Below are 14,301 nucleotides of genomic sequence, written 5' to 3'. Positions count from 1 at the left end.
TTGGGAAAGGAGAAGCTTTACTTTACTAGGCTATCTTGTCTTTCGGTTCGCAACGGTTCCTGCAACCTTTCTGTCACAACTCGTACCTATTCCAGGAACTCATGCGCGTCTCGTCTCATTCCTGAGCAAAATGACAAATTTCCTGATAAAGCCGCCGTTTATTGTGCAACTTCTTTCAACTTTGTGACTTGGTGCTTCTGCGACCTGAACGCAACGCCTTAGACCGCTCCGCTATGCTGGCATCTGGTTCACAAGTAAGACAGTCTGTGCCCTGGAGCAAACTTGAAAATTCCTGAAATACCAGTCTGGATTTAAGATATCGGCTGTTCGTGGATTCTAATGTGAGTTTCTTTCAAGAGCATGCAAACTTCATACGTTTTGTTTAAAAGGGAGTGCACGTTCAGCACAGCCAGGTTAATGTTTGTGCTGGACGTGCGCTCATGCACCGGTAAGAGACGGGCGGGGTGGCTCTGTGTTTACGTGCATGAGAACTGGTGCGGCGATAGCACGATCGTCGAGAAGCACTCTTCCCCCGACATCGATCGATTATTAGAATCGGTGTTAGTTGTAGCCTTAATTACTTTACGCGGAAGCTCCCCCTCTGTTTGGTCTTCCTCTATGTCGTGTCTGTTGTCTGCCGCGTCTCGTGACTGGTGAGCGTTAACTTGAACGTACGCGCGTGTGTGTGTCCATGTATGCTTCCATTCATAATAAAACTACTAAGTGTGCACCCGGTCGCTCCCTGAGCAGCTCCAGCCCGGCCTCCCGATAGTGTAGAAATGCATCCTGAAGCCTGGAAAGTCATTAATTTGATTGTCCAGGAAAACACATTTCTTCACTACCACAGCAAAATTACCGTCACCCCACCACGATGAGACCCGCCCAGCCATGCGTCAGTGCAGTTTGTTTTCAGTCACGATAACATTTAATTAAACAGAAATATAGTCAAGACTTTGTTCATGGTACAAAAAAAACGTCTTCTTTTTGGTTGGGCATTGTGAGAATTTGGGCAATTCCACTTCCGATCCAATTCCGGTTTCTAACGAGGACGTGAACAAGAGCATGAACTTGACAGGAACAAACGAATCCGTGACCATTTGAACATAAAAAAAAGGACACTGCGGTGTGGTTAGGATGAAGGAAATTGCACGCAGTTATTTTTGGTGGCCAGGCTTGGATGCAGCCATTGAGGAGCTATGTAACATAAAAACGAAGTACGAGTCAAGTGGTGTTCCGCGGCTTGCCGTCCAGCTCCTCGGCCGAGCCGCTCTGGGCGCCCCAGCGCAGGGTGCCCATCCCTACGCCCCCGCTGCCACTTGCAACGCCATCCATTGATCGCCCCGCCTGTCCATCCATCTCCCTCTCAATCTCATGGGTTTTGCAAATTCAGCAAAGGCCGCACATGCAAGACACACACAAAATAATTTGTATTTGTTTTAACCAGTTGGTGGCACTACCACTGCGATCAAAAATAAGTTGGCAGCCGTCTTCAGGGCCTGAATATCCTCAAATGTGAAAGATTTCGAAATCTGATCTGAGACTTTAACTTCCAAATACCTCTCGAAAGCCGCAGCTCAAGGGACAACAGAAGGTGACGGACGTCAAACAGCTTGACAGCCTGTGTTTAAACCATTCGAGAGAGCAGCAGTCTCAGAAGGCGCCGACGTGGAATGGAATCTAAGAGGGTTTTAGTCCAGTTTTAATCAACGGAAACGCAAAAAAAGTTTTACCCTAGTTTTCGTCAATTTATTCACAAAGGTTTTAGTCCCTTATGAGATAATGCCTCACATAGCAAATGTGTACAGTGCGAGCTGAAAATGCATTTTCAGCACTAAAAAACCAAACTTTTATAACAGCTAAACCAAACGTTTCCAATGTAAATTCTTTTTTAAAAAAAAATTATTTATTTTTTTTTTTTTGCAAAGCGGCGCTGAAAATACCGGGCGGCATGTTTTTTTTCTGTCAAAGGTCAATTCAACTCAACCTCACCGTGGGTCATTTTTGGGAAAGAGCAGCCAGGATTGCTACGGCTTGCTTACACTGGGAAGCCAGCAATTCATTTAGACATTTCGGATGGGGGTACGCTCAGAGCAGGCGTACCTAAAAGAGGAATCCGACTGAAAATTAGTCAGAAAAGACTCAGGCGTGGATTCGAATCCCTCCCACAACTTTTCACGAAAAAGGATGAATTTCGTATTGTGACATCCTCATGGCCCCTTAGACCAAAAATGCTTAAAAAAAAATACAATATATATAATAAATATATAAATATATATATATATGATTATATGAGGAATTACGATGAACTAAGTTCTAAAAAGTAACCTAAAAGTAATTAAGTAATTCATTACGCGACACGGTAAGATGGTACGACTGAGTTTTTGATGGCGGACACAGTCAACTCAAACCGCAGATTAGCATATGATCGCGAGAAAGGAGGCTTTGAGCAACTAGACAAGCTCATGGAGCAGAGGGCACCACTAGCAGCAGCCATGGTGTAAAAAGCACTAGAAGAAACATGGTTGTCACCACTGAACAAATTTTTCGCCCTATGAGAGGCATTATCTCAAAAGGGAAATATTGGACAATCAAATTAATGACTGCCCAGGCTTCAGGATGCCTTTCTACACTATATAAAGGTGGAAATTTGAGGGCGCTTTGCTGTCTTTGCGTCTCCACTTCAGAGCTGACATCTGTCAGGCTCAAAAGACGACTCTTAAGCCATAAAAGGGTTTGCCTTCCTCAGCCTTTTGTCTCGGTTTTGTTCCTCGCCCCCCTCGTCTGTTCGTCACGTTGGTTCATGCAAATCGCCATGTTTGGGGACCAATGTTGTACTTTCATTCCTAACAACACTTCTCCGATGTCCTGCTTGCATTAGTTTTCTTTTTTCTTTCTTTCCTTCATTTATTTATTTATTTGTTTCTTGCATTGGAACCGGAGCTGAGCGGGGAGCCGGGCGCGGGGACCGGGCGGCGCCCGCGGGAGACAAAAAAACGCGCTCAGGATCAACGTCCCGCCGCCTGTGGAGCTTGTTACTGGGTACTGTACGTTGGGCATGCCTCTGAAGTGTTGCGGATCATCCGTTCAGGGTGACGGACAAAGACCACGTCACCCTGGACTTCACCTCCCGAGTCATGCCCGTCTTTATCAGCTGATGTTCCATGAGGGCGTGACTTACCTGTCTTAATATCATACCTGATGCGTGTGCCGACAAATATTTGTATGCAAGCAAAACATAATTGGGTCGCGGGAGGGTGCTGGAGCCTATCCCAGCTGACTACGGGCGAAAGGCGCACTACACCCTGAACTGGTCAAAACAATGTTATCTGTTGCGAGAACAAAAAAAGAACAGCTGGCTTTTAAAGAAATCCTCTTTTAGCGGCTCTGCAGCAGGGTGCAGGAAGTTCTCCTCCTCAGCCTCTAAAACAAAGTGAAAAAAAAAAATAAAATAAATGTTTGGTCATCCAATGCTGCATGTAGCAAAGAGACAGGAGGTGTTTCAACTCCAGGCCCAAGAATGTTCCGCTTTTGCACCGGGTTCTATGGGATGCCGTGCTTATTTTGAATCATGTTGTAATGGTACATTTGGGCAACAAACATGCAGTTAATAATCATCTTTGTCATAAGAATAATGCAACATGAACAGACTACACATAACAAAAATGAAAACCATAATTATCCCGATATATTGTCTTTCAAATTCTTCGTAGTGGTCATAACATCAATAATTGTTTCATTTTGTGCTGTTATGACGGATTTGTTTGTCCTGAAGAGAAGGGACATGCAAGAATGGTTGAATGCAGGAGATCCCACATATATAGTGGTTTTAGGTTGTGTGTTGGAGTATGGAGATGTTTTTATTTTAATTTTCACGTACTGCACGGTGCCCTTTTGACGAATCCGACTGAAAATTAGTCAGAAAAGACTCAAGACAATGATCTTACTCTCTGCCGAATTTTGTGACGTTTTGGCAAAAGGCGTGGCTATTAAGGTGCTGAAAAGTCCGATTGTACTCTGTGGCAACAAAAGCTCCGGCAACATGACTCAGATGATCCTATCTTCTCGAATTGTACACATTTGAGGATACTTCAGCCCTGAAGACATCTACCAACTTATTTTTCATCGTAGTAGTAGCGCCACCAACTGGTAAAAGCTAATACAAGTTATTTTCTTGGATGTTTTTCTCCGTGCAACTCAACAAGGTCGCCCTCATATATGCTCGGATGACTGTTTCGGCCATGAGGATGTCACAATACGAAATTCGTCCTTTTTCGTGAAAAGTTGTGGGAGTGGCATTGCACTGTTCGGCAATAAAACAAAGCTGATTATGAGGTTCTAAATATGAACGACAACTCGTAAAACTTTACACACACATCAGGCCGAGCAAATTTATCAATATTTTATACGTTAGTTGTGCAGCTTTTTTGAAATGGCTCGCCATGGCCCTCGAGAAATGTTAAAAAAAGCAGCTCTGGTTGAGTGTTTCACCTCGCTTTTTGTAAATTTTATGGAGTACAGTGAACCCTCGGTTATCGCGGTTAATGGGGACCGAGACCACCCGCGAAAACTGAAAATCCGCGAAGTAGCGGCATTGACCAACTGGGTGAGGACCCGCTTCACTAAAGTCGTCTTCCTTTGATTGACATTCACATTATGTCAATTAACATTGTACAGCATCAAAATTATGTGTCGAATGTTGCTTACTCAACAGCTATTGCAGCGGCAGTTTGACACATTGGTGCAGAATTATATTAAATCCATCCATCCGCAGGCGTGCTGGAGCCTATCCAAGCTGTCTTCGGGCAGCAGGCGGGGTACACCCCGAACTGGTTGCCAGCCAATCGCCGGCCACACAAATCCACAGTCATAATCACACCTCGGTCCTTTAGAAAGTTAGAGTCACATGTAGAAACGTTTGTAATTTCTACACCATTCACTTGATTTGGATATGAATACTCTTAAATACAAAGTGTGAGGTAAACTTGTCCCACCGTATATTGTGTAATAAATTAATTTTAAGAATACTGCAAACATCCCAGATTCATAGTTAGAGCCATAGCAACGCCCCAACAGTGAAAATGGTTTTGTTGGGAAATCGCCAGTATTCTCCTGTCGCAATTTTTTACAAGATTTTTTACAATTTTTTAAGAGATTACAATCCATTTTGAAAAGCGTGTGGTGTGTTGCATGCATTGTGACATCTTGTGTGTGACTGACTGCTGTGATTTATGTGTGCAGAGTGAGCCGAGGAGAACGAGCGGGCGGGTGTTCAGTTAAGAGTTTAACAGCAGGTGTGTATATATACCTTAAATAACTTACCAATGACAGTAGGAAGCCAACCCACCATAAAGTTTGGTCTCAGTACTAGCAGAATAATCTCACATGCGTCATTTGCAGCACGGCAGAGTATTGAATTTAAAACAATAACGCAAAGCGAATAACCCCAGCCTATATATCTTACCGTTCTTCCTGTCTCCATGAATCGAGTCTCCACTCCATGAACGGTCCTTCAGGCACAATATTGTTGGTCTCCTGAGCATGTGGCTCATACATGTATGGTCCAACGAACATAATTCCATCAAGCTCCTCTTCCTCCAACTCTTCAAATACATGGATCCCCTCAGATACGTTTGATATTCCGAATGACGTCATACTTGCGGGTTTGTCGCTCGGCAGAATCTAACTTCGGAAAACAATTTTTTTTCCATGCTTTATTTTTTTGTATTATGTATTATGTGCTTTACTTGTGACCCAAAAAGATTTGATTTGCCATTTTATGAACTTACTTCACCTTGGGTCTTTAAATTAAAGCCGGGAGCCTTATTTGTTTTATTTCACATCCCTTTTGGTGGTGTTTTGAGCCAAAATGAGGAGAACTGTGTCCATGTCCCAATTTACGGACCTGACTGTGTATCCCTTTAATTTGTGACGGATCAACGACTGAGCCTCAATCCTTGGGGCCATATGGTTACATTTAATGATCCTATCTTAATTCAGCTGTGTTACTACCTACAGACTCACGAGTTTTGCAAACGTGCTCGTGGTCCATATTGTTCAGTGTGTTGTCCTGTAGCCTCTCTCGCTTGGTCTCTTTTGAAATATTAACTCCTCCAGCTCAAGGGGCCGCTTGGAACCGCCCGTGCCCGGGGAAGGTGCTCCTCTTCGGCTTACTGTGACGCGAGCATGCCCTCCTCCTCCGGAGCTTCCATTCGGTTAAACTTAGGGGCCGCTTGGCACCGCCCGTGCCCGGGGAAGGTGCTCCTCTACGGCTTAACTGCCACACACGCCGGCCGGAGCTCTGGTACGGTCCGAACCGCGCGAAACGTCGTCACCGATCGTGTCCGGGGGAACGTGCTCTTCTTCGTCCACTCTCCTCTTCGCCCACGCTCTTCTTCGGCGCACGCCGGCCGTCTAACCGCTCCAGCGCCCCGTCGTGCCGCTCGGCGAAACTACAATGCCCCCGAATATTTTTTATACCCGCGAAGCACTGAACCCGCGAAAGGTGAACCGCGAAGTAGCGAGGGTTCACTGTATGTATAAGACCAAGACCTACAAAAAAGTCTCTTGGAGCAATAAGCTAGGTTTTACAGGAAGTCGGCCATTTTGAATTTACTTAAAAGGGGGCGGGTCACCACAATGGACTTTGTGTAGAAATTATTATTGGGGCCCGAGCAGCGACCGCGGCGAGGTCCCTATTGTTTATGTAGAAATTATTATTAGGGCCCGAGTCCATATTGACTGAAATTTTGCCGATAGTCGAAAGCTGACGCTGAGAATTCTGTTAGCCAAAGGTAATAAAAACTAAATAGATTACTCTTTCTGAAAATATCTGAGTCGAAAGGTAAGCAAATTTTAACACAAGTAAGGATGCAACTCACATTTATTTTAATAATCACTTAATTTGTGAATTATTTTGTTGATTGATGACAATTATTTCAAATTAAATGCAGGCAAATAAATTAATTTGGATTAAATTACTGGTTTGTACTATAAGAAATCGACGTTTCGCGCGGTTCGGACCGTACCAGAGCTCCGGCCAGCGTGCGTGGCAGTTAAGCCGTAGAGGAGCACAAATATGTTAATGAATGAGTCAAAACTTAATTAATATGTAAATATTGTGTCAGTTGACCATGTTTAAAAAACTTAACTTATTCAGGATAATAGTCGACAGAAAACAATCATGGGCAAAGCAGATTTGTAAAGTAATACATAAAATGGCAAGAGAATTAATCACCAATATTAATACTGAACAATTAATAATTATAATTATGATAAATTATCAGACACACACACACACGCGCGAACACACACAAGCTCAGTCAAATTATTCATTAATTTTCAAGGTTTTTCTGTAAAGTTACAAAACGTCCTGGCATTCCAGGAGGCGAGACGATTGTTACAGAGGTTGAGATAGGTCAGGCCCGAGAGCAAGCCGGGCTTGCAAAAAGGGAAAAGACGGAAATCTGGATTTGAATCAAAAATGGAGCATTTGAAAATTGTCTGTTTCCCTCCTCTCATCTTTCTCATCTTGCAATCTCGGTTGCAGAGATTTCAGGAATCCCAAAATGGCAAGCGGATGCTAGATAAAATACAAAATGGCAGTCTCCTGAGAACGAAAGAAAAGTGATTGATTATTTATTTATTTTTTTTATTCCGCAAGTGCATTCGTCTCTGACACGTGAAATGTCTCTTCCTTCACTCAAAGCACTTTGCACTTGAACTTGAGTGATTGCTAAAAAACATACAATCTGGATGACGGACGCATGAAAGCATTTTTTTTTTTTTGAGGAGGGATTCGAACCCACGCCTCCAGGGGAGACTGCGACCTGAAATGTTCCAACAGAACCGAGAGAATCAAGCGGATGCATCTGTAAAGCATTATTTGAAAACAGCTGTTAATCATTAATAATGTACTATCCTTTCCTAAGGCACTCACAGACCTAATTTAATTAATAAGAAATATAAAACCACGCACTGTCATGGTTCAAACTAAATTTATTTGAGTTGTAGTTGCACGCTCTCGGCCAGGAGCTGGCACGGGATGGCCGCGGGGAGTTCGCGGATGGGTGGAGCACAGTGGCAGCTCGACATTTTATGCTAGGTTCACACCAAATCCGCTGCGAGGGTTTCCGGCAGCCCGATTGAATGACTTCTTGTTTGCAGCTATGTTGTTGATGCAAGCAGGGAGCCAAGGTGGTGCACAGATGGCTGCCAAGAAACCGATCACTCTGACGTTTATTTTGGATATTGGTATGAAGCATGTTGATTCTTTGTCGGTGAGTCAGTTACGCCGCCCTGCGCCAACATCGCCTCGCTGCCCGAGGAGGCCGAAGACGACGCGCTCGATACGCGACTCTAGCGCACTCGCTTGTATGTACCATTTGGTGGGGAAAAAATTAGCCCCACTTTGAAGCACTTTAGAGACACGCTGAGGTACTCGTTCCAACTAAATGAACAACCAGAGCACAAGTTGCCAGTAATTCATTCAAAGTCGCAATAATTCATTTTTTTTAGCAGTTTTTTTTTCTAGTAGTCAGGTACCCGGTTGCGCAACTGGGATGAAGATTTTGTTGTTGTTGTTGTTCTTTCATAGGAAAACAAGTGTTCTAGAAATGCCTTTGCTCCCTCAAATATATTTACAATAAAACATTTTGACATTTTTTTGGTCGGCTTCTGTTTGCACACTAACACATCGCGTCCCTGTAGCTCGCTGGTGTCGGACCATAAGTAACTTTGTGGGAAGGTTCTGAGGAGAGATTTGTCTCAAAACTATTCACACAAATACATCTGCGATTTTCACGTATTTTTCAGCTCTATATATATATTTGTGACTCAAATTTTTTAAATCCACAAATACAAATCAGCAATCACTGACCACTGCAAAAGGGAAAACCACATCATGGACCGGGAGAAGGGCAGGGTCATCCGCACAGAAGAGAACAAACAACAGCGCTGGATCAGAGAGGCCATTGAGATCTGCAAGCGAGGCATAAAAACCATAAATATATCCTCCCGATGATTGATATTCTTGATATTAAAACACCTTTGAGGTATGAAACTGGAGTTAAAAATACTATATGACGGGGGCGGGGCTTCGAAGTTTTCACTTAAGATTTCCGCGCGCCGAAGTCGGCCAATGTAAATTTCCACATTTATAAATGCGTTTAACATTATACTTTAAACATTATTTTTTTTAAATGTGCGTTTAAATATTTCGGCGGCGCTTCTCTGATTCATGTTTGAGTATTTTGCTTTTTCTCACGCCATGAGGCTAAAAAATAAAAAGGTTTGCACACAATGTGCCGTGCACTTTTCCCATCGATTTAAGTGTGTGACTCACGCAGCATCATGCACACACCGTGGCTAATGAAGTCATTTTTTGCAGTCACTGTTTTGCTCAGAAATCTGGAACGTGTTTGTGCAGTCACATTAAGCAGTGCTTTATATCTTCTCGAAGTTGTACACATTTGCACGCCATGTGTCACTTTTTATTTAGGTCACTACTTTTCTGCGTTATTTGTATCTTTTAGGTGAGAAGCAACTCTCTCCACAACTAACCAAAGCAAAATGTGTATGTGTATGTTCACGGACCTCTCAAAAGTCATAAAAGTGTCTTTGACTGCTGGTCCTTTAAGCCTGAACCCGAGGACTCCCGCGTCTTTTGGCCATCTCAAACGTGTGGAACTCGATTCTCTTGCAAAAATGACAAAAGGGAGATTTTAGGTTAGATCGGTTGGGAATGACGATAGTGTTCTGGTCCCGCCGAGTCGGTTTTGGCCCACGGGCCATCCACGAAGTCATGTGCGTTTGCAGTTAAAAGCATCCCAACGTTGCCAAGGTAAAGAGTTCGTGGAAGACAGATGAGATGTGTTTGACATCAGAAAGTTTCTCATCTCGGCCAATCTTGTTTTACCAAATTCCGAGCGCACGTCATAATTTGTGTCAACAACAATAATGAATGACGTTGTTTTATAAACTTTTACAAAGTGTAAGTACTGCACATACTGTCGTGTGTTTTTTTTCCCCCAAAATTTTCATCGGTGTAACACAAGTCAAAACACTTCCACCAACGGATATTTGAACAAAAACGGCGCAGCAACAAATATAGACAGACAATATAACAATGCATATCGGAAAATGACATTACTGCAGTTAACTGAGTCAACTAGCGATGAAATTCTTCTTGGTGCATTACGTAAAGTACGTCTATTATACTGCCCCCTGGTGGCCAAAGACACACACACCAGAATAAAGGCAATTTGAAATTGAATTTCCATTCATTCAAGATGCTACTCTTTTTGGCTCTTGTTGGCTGTATATCTGAGGACAGTGAACAGAAGTACAGGACGGTCATCCTCGATTGCGGTGCAAAAGCTTACAGCACCTGGTATTCCCAGGCGGTCTCCCATCCAAGTACTAACCAGGCCCGACCCTGCTTAGCTTCCGAGATCGGACGAGATCGGGCGTTCTCAGGGTAGTATGGCCGTAAGCGACAGCATTTTGATCGTGATCGGTTGCCATTTTAGACAACAGAACTAACAATTTGAGCAATATTAACACACTTGCCTCACTCTCTCTCTCGAAGTTAAAGCCTTGTAAAATAAAACTAACGTCCAAAATAAAGTCCTCTATTCACAAAATGTTGGCCCGTTCCACTTCAAGTTTTGAGAGGAAACCAATAGGAAGCGGAACAAAATACAGGAAGTTGAAACTTTACAAAATAAAACCCTTAAGAGCAAAACCATCCAAATCAAAGTCCTTTGTTGACGAAAATATGGTCAATTAGCGGCGCACCTTCAAAAATGCTTAAAAAAAATATACAATATATATAATAAATATATATATATATATATATATATATATATATATATTATTGTCTTTGACGATGTTGAGAGCCCTTCTGAGGCACCGGGCGTCCGAAAAACTTCTTAGAGGGACAAGTGCCACCAGGGGGCAGCTTAATACAAAGACACACATGAAGAGTTTCGCAACTTAATCAAGCATATTGTGATCTTCTGTCGTTCAGTGTTATTTACATTCCAATATATTTCCCAAAAATAAAATTTGTTTCATATGACCTCTGCCACGTCTGTGCAATTCTTTAAAAAGTATTTAAAAAATGGTTTGTTTGTTTTCAATCACAAAAAAATCTGGAATTTGATCAAAAGGATTAAGTGTGTATTGTTTTTTCTTAGTGTGTGATGATTACCATACAACCAAGAACTGAGTGTATAAATATATAAAAAAGCTGTTACTATATTAATAACACAACATTTCATATAAATTACAGTAATAGATCGACCAAGCACATGTTAGCATCAAAATGTTCATACTAATTTGTAGCAAATCTTAAGTGAAAACTTTGAAGCCCCGCCCCCGTCATATAGTATTTCGGAAACACACATACATTGTAGATTGTTGTGACACATTTGTGACTGTGGTTATAGTTCCAGATTCTTGTTACGTATTTTTGGATTGAAGTATTTGCCACAATAAAGACCACATGTATAAAATGCAAAATTTTGGAAGGAATCAGTCGAGCACCTACACTAGGGCTGGGCAATAATAGTCAGAATGCTTTATGGGGCTTCATTTTGCAAGAGCGACAGTGAAGAGTGTTTCACCTCGCTTTTTGTAAATTTTATGGAGTACAGTGAACCCTCGGTTATCGCGGTGTGACGATGACGTCGCCAAATAAAACAAAATCAAACGACTTTGCTATGCGCTCGAATGTCCGCGGACCGCCCGAGACTTTTACTGTAAGAGATTTCAAAATGAGGAAGAACCATCAGAAGATGGTGTACCGCGTAAACATGCAAATATGTTGTAAATCTCGCGCCAGGCCGTACCCATATCCGCAGCAGGTCTCCAAGGTGAACAGCCTCTGGCATGTTAGAACAAGGTGTGTAAGGGAAGTCGGCAAGTCACCGGGTCATTGGGACTGTGTACTCGTCTGCATGTGTGTGATTAATTTGATTGTCCAGTATTTCCCTTATGAGATAATGCCTCACATAGCAAATGTGTACAGTGCGAGCTGAAAATGCATTTTCAGCACTAAAAAAACCAAACTTTTATAACAGCTACTCGACACGGACGAGGAGGGGTGACGTAACAAGGAGAACTTGCGCTCGCTCAGACACTGCGCCCAGCACTGAACCTGCAGCTCATGGTTGGTAGCTCTACTTTCTTCAATTTTGATTTCTTTCTTTTCCTTGGGCAACTTAAATGCTGCGGGGGGCAACAAAACAATTTTATGTCAGTGCTACTGGCGGGCCGCATCGGACCTCACACTTCCGAAGGAGGTTTTTGACAAAACATGTTTTTTTTTTTTTAAATGCTTTCACTATATTTAATTTTCGATGAGTCATTTCTCACGTCATGTATAAAAGATTCACCAGTGGCGGACGGTCAAGGCTTCTCTGCTGGCCTAAGATAATCAAGAAATCACGATCATATTCTTCCCATTGGTGTCATATTCTATCCTAATTTGAATTTTTTTGTGAGAGTTTTTATCCAATCAGAATTCAGCACGTGTTGCCAGGCAGATTTGACGATACCAGTAACACGCACGATTCGTCCGAGGCTTTGTCACTCGCTGTTTTCACATTCTTTCACTGATGCTTCTTTCAGCAGGTCGTTAAGTGTACGATGAGTGTCACAAGGCTAAAAATGTGTGTCCCATCGGCTCATCCAAACCCACAAAAACTGGGCTGGCGGTGTTGGAGCTTCAGAACAAACTGCCCAAGGCTCGTGTCGTGTACGCCAGTGCTACAGGTGACGATAGGGGCGGCGGCGGGTGATGGGAGACAACCTCTCGAGGTCCGCCCGGGACACGGCTCGCGCTCGGCTTCCCGCAGCCCTCGGCTAATTTCCAAGCCTTTCGCGCCAAGCTTGCTGAGAACATGGTCACCCTGGAGAACTGCACGGATCTATGGAATACCATGCAGATTTTTTTATGGAATCTACCCAACTTGCATGCCAAAGCCATATCAGTAATAATTGTACACACACACACACACACACACACACACACACACATTAGAGCTCTGTTTTAGTGTTGAAGTCTTCTGCCTCAGGCTGAAGTTTTAAACTGACCATTGATTGATTGCTTCCTGCCTGCCTGCTAGAATTTCAGCAGACAGACCTCCTTTGTCTGCCAAGGTTGTTAATAAAAAGATCTAGCAAGGGGAAGGAAGACCAGAGGTTGCAAAGGCTTGAGCGAAACAAGACGCTCGTGTCTATCTGCCTTCCTCTCCCTTCGCGAAGGATAAAAAGACAAAACTAACTGGTATTCTCTGGTTCTCTGTAACGTTCAGTCTAAAAAAGACGTCAGGGCATTTTAAACCTGACATTTATTTGGTGCCGATCCCCGGGAGCCACACCCGGACGGGCGCTCGTCGCTGGACATTTTGGACGCCACCGAATCTGACGTCAGCGCTTTCCCATTGAAAGAAAGCGGGCTTCCGAGTTCCTGCCACGGCCGTCTGCCCGGATGTCGGTTCCCTAGCGGACAAGGCTGATCCAGAGAAGACCAGGTATTGTTTTTCAAATTATTTTGTACCACCATTTTAAATTTTAAAATATTAAAATAATTGGGAAGGGGTGATTTATGTGAGGGATGAAAGCGCACGCAGAGGCCAGGCCTCGACCGTTTAGTCAGTACGGTAATAAAACTGCATCGTGCTAGTCCAAGGAGTTATATAAAAATAATCGGTAGCGAATTAGGCCATAACTCATTGGTAGCGATCGAACAATCGGAAAAATAATAATAATAATAATTTCTACAAAAACAATAGGGACTTCGCAGCGGTCGCTGCTCAGGCCCTAATAATAATAATAATAATAATAATAATAATAAAAGTAATAATATTTTCTACAAAAACAATAGGGACCCACACAATAGACAGAAAAGTTGTGGTCGTGTTTGTAAGCATAAACAACACCGCCCGCCAGCCAGCTAGAAATGAATAAACAGAGGATTCCTCACCTGCACTTTGCTCCAAGCAAACCATCAGGCAAGTATATGCTAGAACAATTTCACCATTCAGTATTGTTGTTTCCTCGTCCAAATGTGTACAGCGCGAGCTGAAAATACAAAATCATCCTCCATGGCAGATTGCATCAATATTCAATGAAGAGCTGATTGTGTGTGTGTGTGCGTGTGTGAGTCATGCATACTTTCTAAAATTCACAATCTTTGCATTGTGAGGGAACGCAAAGAGCTTCCGCTTGGAGCGCTCCAGCTCCATGCGAATGACACTATTTATTGCTAAGTGACCTCCGCGTGGTGCACCTGTCTGC

At 43.0% G+C, this 14,301-nt stretch overlaps 1 non-coding gene across 1 annotated transcript; it reads right to left on the bottom strand.

The window, feature by feature from the left end:
• Positions 1-10,372: 10,372 nt before the first annotated feature.
• Positions 10,373-10,491, bottom strand: LOC148316134 (5S ribosomal RNA). Its single transcript, XR_015840353.1, has one exon. It is a non-coding gene; the product is annotated as a 5S ribosomal RNA (ribosomal RNA).
• Positions 10,492-14,301: the final 3,810 nt, after the last annotated feature.

Source organism: Idiotropiscis lumnitzeri, chromosome 22 (genome assembly GCF_059441095.1).
Source record: "Idiotropiscis lumnitzeri isolate Australia: NSW breed Sydney's pygmy pipehorse chromosome 22, RoL_Ilum_1.0, whole genome shotgun sequence".
NCBI classification, from domain to species: Eukaryota; Metazoa; Chordata; class Actinopteri; order Syngnathiformes; family Syngnathidae; genus Idiotropiscis; species Idiotropiscis lumnitzeri.
Note: the sequence above shows the minus strand (reverse complement) of the source record. Positions and strands in the feature narration are given on the sequence as shown.